At 31.4% G+C, this 6,316-nt stretch overlaps 1 pseudogene; it reads right to left on the bottom strand.

Moving 5' to 3' along the window:
• Nucleotides 1–5,622: 5,622 nt before the first annotated feature.
• Nucleotides 5,623–5,741, bottom strand: LOC112481490 (annotated as a pseudogene).
• Between the last annotated feature and the right edge of the window lie 575 nt (nucleotides 5,742–6,316).

Raw genomic sequence — 6,316 nt, 5'->3', positions numbered from 1 at the left:
AGCATCCTAATTCTATGATGTGTTTTTTAGGATTATATAATTACAGGATTTTTTTTTCACTTTTTTATTACTATTTAACAGGCTCAATTGCCTATGAGTCCACCTCCCACCCCAACACATGGACAAGCCTACCTCCCTAAGGTGGGCTAAAGGCCCAAGTTATTTGCAACTCCATTTGTAACAATTCACAGGAAAAATAAGAATAAAGTGCCTCCCTCACTAGGTGTTTATATTAATTAAATATGATTATGTTGGTGAAAGAAAATAGCACATAAACTATAATGGATTATTTAAATATGTTATGCCTAGCCTTTTTCTTTAGATATTTAATACACTCTTTACAAGTCTCTCTTCCCACTTGATTGAAGTAATTAGAAGACTGTAACTGTGCCAGCCATTGTTCATTTATCACCTAACATCTGTAGGACGTTGCTTTTACATTTCCCTACTTCCCTACCTCTTCATTACCTATAGTACATTGTCTCTACAGACACTCAGAAATTGATTTCACACACTGCAATTTTCTTATCTTAAAAAAGCAAATATCTTGTTTCACCTAATTTAGCTACAGCCATTTTTCTCTATCTTTACCATGATATCTCCTGGAAATTGGTCCAAATTTAATTGATTTAACTCTCTATTATTGTTTCTTCTGATGACCCCGTAAGTATATTTTCATGCCCAAAATTCCACATACTTAATTTTTCATTTGTTATACCAACGGTCTTCTTTAGCAGTGCAATTAACTTCCTACCCTTATTATTCTTTAAAATAGTAACATTCGACCGAGCTTAACACTTCTTGAAAATTTGTTCTCCCTGGCTTCCATAAAACTGCAAAGTCTTTTTTCTCCTCAAATATAATTAACTCAATAACTTGAATGCTTACTATGCCAGTTACACCTTTTTTGCCACTTTTACATGGTTTCCTCTGTTCTTATACCTGCCATGTACCTTGGGCCATTTCTTTGCCATTTTTTCACACTTTGTGTAATTTTCTTCTTTGACAAACCAACTAGCTCTCATGTGCACATTATATGTATAACACAAATTATTATTTTAAATGTATTCGATATGTGAATAAATGCAATGGGAAGATGTACTCTTCCTTAGAGTAGAATGCTAACTCATAAATATAGAAGGAATAATATAGCTAGAAAAATGGTTGGATGTTAAAACCACTGGATAATAATAGCTTGAAGAGGATCAAGATAGTTGTACTACCTCAAGATATCTCAGCACACATTACTTATATATTACAAAAAAGAAAATGTTAACTTCACAGTGGAGAAATCTGATAGACATGTTAACCAAGTAATCAAATTAACGTCAACAATAATGGGACACCCTAGCATCGAATATTTCCTAATGCAATTCAGTAAACATGCATCATCCATTGTGGGGTATTTTTGATGAAAATGCAAAATCTGAATCTAATCAGGTAGAGAAATTGATAAACCCAAACGGGAGAATTCTACAAAACCACTGTCCTCTTCTTTTCCAAATATCAATTCCTAATAGTCCTAGAGTAAGTGAAACTAAAAATACACAAGACAGCAAAATGCAACATATTTTTCTGGATCAAGAATATTAAAATGGCCGCAAAGTTTATTATTGACAAATTAACAATGTATCAGTATTAAATATCCTGGATTCTTATTTATACTGTGGTTATGGTAATGAATGTCCTTCTGAGGAGATACACACTGAAGAAGTAAGGAGTAATAATTTGCTTTCAAAGTTTCTAAAAATTGTATCTGTATAAAAGCACATTCATAGAAAGAAGCAATATTGCAAAGTATCAAACATGGTGAATTTGAGCGAAAGCAATATAGGCATATGTAGGTGTTTGTTGTACAATTCTTACAACTTTGTTCAAGTTTAAATCTAAAAAATAATGTATGTGCAGATACTAAGGGGGGAAAAATAGTGAAAAAGGATGATTCTGTCTTAACGAAGCTTACATAGAGACAAAATAAAAATAGATATGAAATGTATAAAAGCATAATTACAGATTATGATAAATTCTATGAAGGAAATAAATTATGCAGAGTGGGAGAAGCCCTCTTAGAAAGTGTGATCAGAAATTCTCTCTTCAGAAGTTGCATGTGAATTTAGATGGAATAAGTACAACCCAGACATGTGAAGAACTTGTAGATGTCATCCTAAAATATCATAGGTGAATATTACAACTATTCATCCCTTATGCCTTCCATCTTTTTACAGCCACTGTAGTTTTACCTTTACCAGACAGTCATGTTATTGGAATCATACAATAGATAGCTTTTTTCTGACTGGCTTCATTCACTTACAAATATAAACTTGTAATTCATTCATGCTTTTTTCATGGCTTGGTAGCTCGTTTCTCTTTAGTGCTCAATAATATTCCGTTATATAGATTTATCACAGATTGTTCATCCATTCTCCTATTGAAGGAAATCATGGTTGCTGCCAGTTTTTTTCAATTATGAATAAAACTGTTATAAACATTCACATGCATATGAACATAAGTTTTCATTTAAATTAAGTAAATGCCTAAGAACATGATTACTGAACCGTATGTTAGGAGTATGTTTAGCTCTAAGAATCTGCCAGTTTTCCAAATGGCTGTACCATTTGCAATGAATGAGTTTGAGTAACTTCTCCAAAACAACACTTGATGTAAATTTGTTTAATTTTCATTTGCATCATTCTAATAGATGTGTAGTGGTATCTTATTGTTGTTTTAGTCTGTTGTTTACACAAAGTTTTATCGAAACTCAGACACATCATTCGTTTATATATTGTCTATAGCTGTTTTCATGCTACAATGGCAGAGGTCAGCAGTGACAGAGTTACATATGATCCATACAGATTAAAATATTTACTGCCTGACTCTTTATAGACAAAGCTTGGGGACCTTTGTCTTAAACTGTTAAAAAAAGATAATGCATTGAAAAATTAATAATATATATTTATAAAATTATTTGGATTTTTAATTACACATTCTAATAATTTTAGATAAAATTAAGTAAAATTATACAATTTATCATGCAATGTTACTTAGCTACAGGAAAAGATGAAATATTGCCATTTGCAACAACATGGATGGTCTTGAGGTTATCATGCTGAGTGAAATAAGTCAGAAAAAGTTGAGAACCATATGATTTCACTTATATGTAGGATATAAAACTGAAAGCAGCAAACGAACAAGGCAAACAAAAATTCAGACACATACAACAGTTTACTGGTTACCAGAGGGAAAGGGGGTAGGGGGAAGGTAGATAAGGATAAAAGTTGTCAAATATATGGTGACGGAAGGAAATTTGACTCTGGATGGTGAACACACAATGCAATATACATATGACACATTATTGAATCGTACACTTGAAACCTATATAATTTTATTAACCAATATCATCCCAATAAATTTAATAAAAATCACACAATTAAACTTTTATTTGTAAAATAAATTTATTGGGGTAACATTGGTTAATAACATTACATGTATTGCATATGTACAACTTTCTAATATGACATCAGTATACTCTATTGTGTGCTCAGCACCTGAAGTCTAGTCTCCTTCTGTCGCTATATATTTAACTTCCTGGATAAAATTCCAAATAGCTATAATGTATTACTGGCAAGTTTCATAGAGAATATTCTACAGATAAAACAAATTCTTACTTTTTGTCTTGATATGTTTTAGTATATTTAGAATATAGAAAATTAAGCGAATGTAAATCTTAAGAAGGTATGTGGCATAAAGTACTTAAAAGAAAAATAGAAAATGGAGGAACTAATATGTTTTAATTGTATTGATGACATGTGAAAGAAATTTTATGTAATAGCTCCATTTACTTAAAAAAAATCCCATGATACAGTTAGTAGTATAATATATGAAATATGAAAAAATAAAAATCATAAAAGATTTTTTACTGTATAGGCTAATAAATGGATGATCTAAGATTTGAACCTATTTCTAAATGATCATAAAATTTATTATGTATTTTCAGTGCTGCTCAATTCACAATATCACATAGGAAAAAGAAAATGTATTATCCAAGTCCTTCTCACTCAATAATTAGTTGAGTGTTCTTCTAACTGGTGTTAATAATAATAGCATCCTATCAAGGGCAATATTTCTCATAAAATTTTGGGTGAGTTTGAGGAATGTTACTCCATTGTAGACTGTATTTACGAAAACTGCAATACAGAAAGGTTGATATTGCAATGCTATTCGGGACTATATATATATATATATCCTGAATATATATAATATATATATATATATAATATATTTGATGTATCTGATATATTTGGAAAAACAGATTGCCCAAGTAGCTAACATACATTGAGTCAATGTGCAACTGCCATAAACAGAATGACTATTTTTAAAAACAAAGATGTAACTTTTATAAAAATATGAGGAACATGTCTTGGCCATGGGCACCTAGGGCATGAGAAATAAGACCCGTACCCAGCACTGAGAAATTTTAAGGATTTATCTTCAAGAAAAACTTTAGGTAGACTGGATTTTAAAATTATTATTGAAAATAGCTCTACTTTTTTTTCTTTTTTTTTAATATAGCAACTATGTCCTTAAATGGTCATCAAGATTTAGAGTGTTACAAATATTTAATTGCTTCTACTGTCACACTTGCCATTTAAGATGCACATTAAAGTTGAGTAGAATAAATCAGAAATATAGGCAGCAGCAATCTTTCTTAACAGAAGATTAGCTTAACTGAGACTGCCACCAACATACCATCTGTTCTGCATATCTTCTTAGATCAAGACACAATAGAAGACTGAAGCATATGGGCCGTAGGTTGTGAACAAGAAAAAATTTTTGAACATGTTAGCTTTCTTTTTTGGATTTCTGTTTTGTTTTGCTTTTGATTGTTGTGGTTTGTTTTGTTTTTCAACAATGTATGTTTTTATACCTCGGGTTAATTTAAATATCATCCTGATTGAAGGATAAATAGAACCACATGTCTTTTAAAAGATATTTTGTTTCCTAATTTGAGATTGGGCAACAAATGATAGAGGTAGCTAAAAATGTCGAGAACATTTTCCCAGCCTCCAATTCTTCAGAGTTAAGTTTAATATGTTAACAACGACTGCTATTGGAACAAAAGTTATCCTCATTGCTTTGTATCCCTTTTTTCCCTATTCTCCTTGCCTCCTGAGAGTTCATAGGTCCAAGTACACAGATGACCTCTCATATGGCCATAATGTATTGTCTTGCATGTAATCAAATAGCCATAATAATGAAGGTACTATCTAACATTAATCCTGTATTTACAATGTGTCATATGTTGCTCTCCCTTATAACTATTAATTTCCATAAGAACATATACGTTTATCATTATTATTATTATTAGAACCCCACTTTATAAATGATGAATGAGAACAATAGACAGTAGCTCTCTGAGCATGATAATTGAAAGATACCCTAAAGTACTGAGACAAAACATATCATCGATCTCATGTCAAAGCTGTCTAAGATCAAAATGGAACTTTAGGCCAATTCGTTTTTTTTTTTTTTTTTTTTATATTTTATCTTTTTTTAGGCGAGACAACCCTTGATTAACTGTACAGATTGCAAGGACATTGTCAGCTTACAATCCCTTATTTTTTACACCTACAGCACCTGGTCTTCCTAAGTGGCCTCCAATCCAAGTACTAACCAGACCAGACCCTTCTTAGCTTCCGAGATCAGATGAGATCGGGCTTATTCAGGGTGGCATGGCCTTAGACTAGACTGATTTAAATAATGAGATTTTGAACTTCTATGTCAGAACATGCATAATTTTTATTTGTAAAATTGTATTCTGATTTCAAATCAGAAGTGACATTATGTTTGACTTGATATTTAAATATTACACCTTCTTTCTGTCCCTCATTGAGCTAGACATTTGTATACAAATGAAGCAACTTACTTTATAAATCCATATAAAAAGAAAGGCTAAGATGAGATTCTTATTGCATTGTTTTAGTCTGTCCAGTCAGGAAAAATCAGGATTTTGATTACTAAATTGTTCCCTTCTCATCATTTTTTTACCACTTTCAGACATAAATGATTACTTCCAAAGTGTTCTTTTCAGTGTTTTCTGTCATTTCTGATGTAAATCTAGTCATGACACTTTCTTGTTACTAGTTTGCATGTCTGCTTACCTGAACAGATTTTCACATATTGGTTCTGCCTATCAGTCAAATAGAATAAGAGAAAGACAAATTTCTGGAGATCTAGGACAGAAGAAGAGAGAATGAAAAAGTGAAAAAGATGTGCAACATCAAATTAAAAAGATGTGGAAAGCTTTCTTGTTCATAAC

Source organism: Pteropus alecto, unplaced genomic scaffold (assembly GCF_000325575.1).
Source record: "Pteropus alecto unplaced genomic scaffold, ASM32557v1 scaffold72, whole genome shotgun sequence".
Taxonomy (NCBI): domain Eukaryota; kingdom Metazoa; phylum Chordata; class Mammalia; order Chiroptera; family Pteropodidae; genus Pteropus; species Pteropus alecto.
Note: the sequence above shows the minus strand (reverse complement) of the source record. Positions and strands in the feature narration are given on the sequence as shown.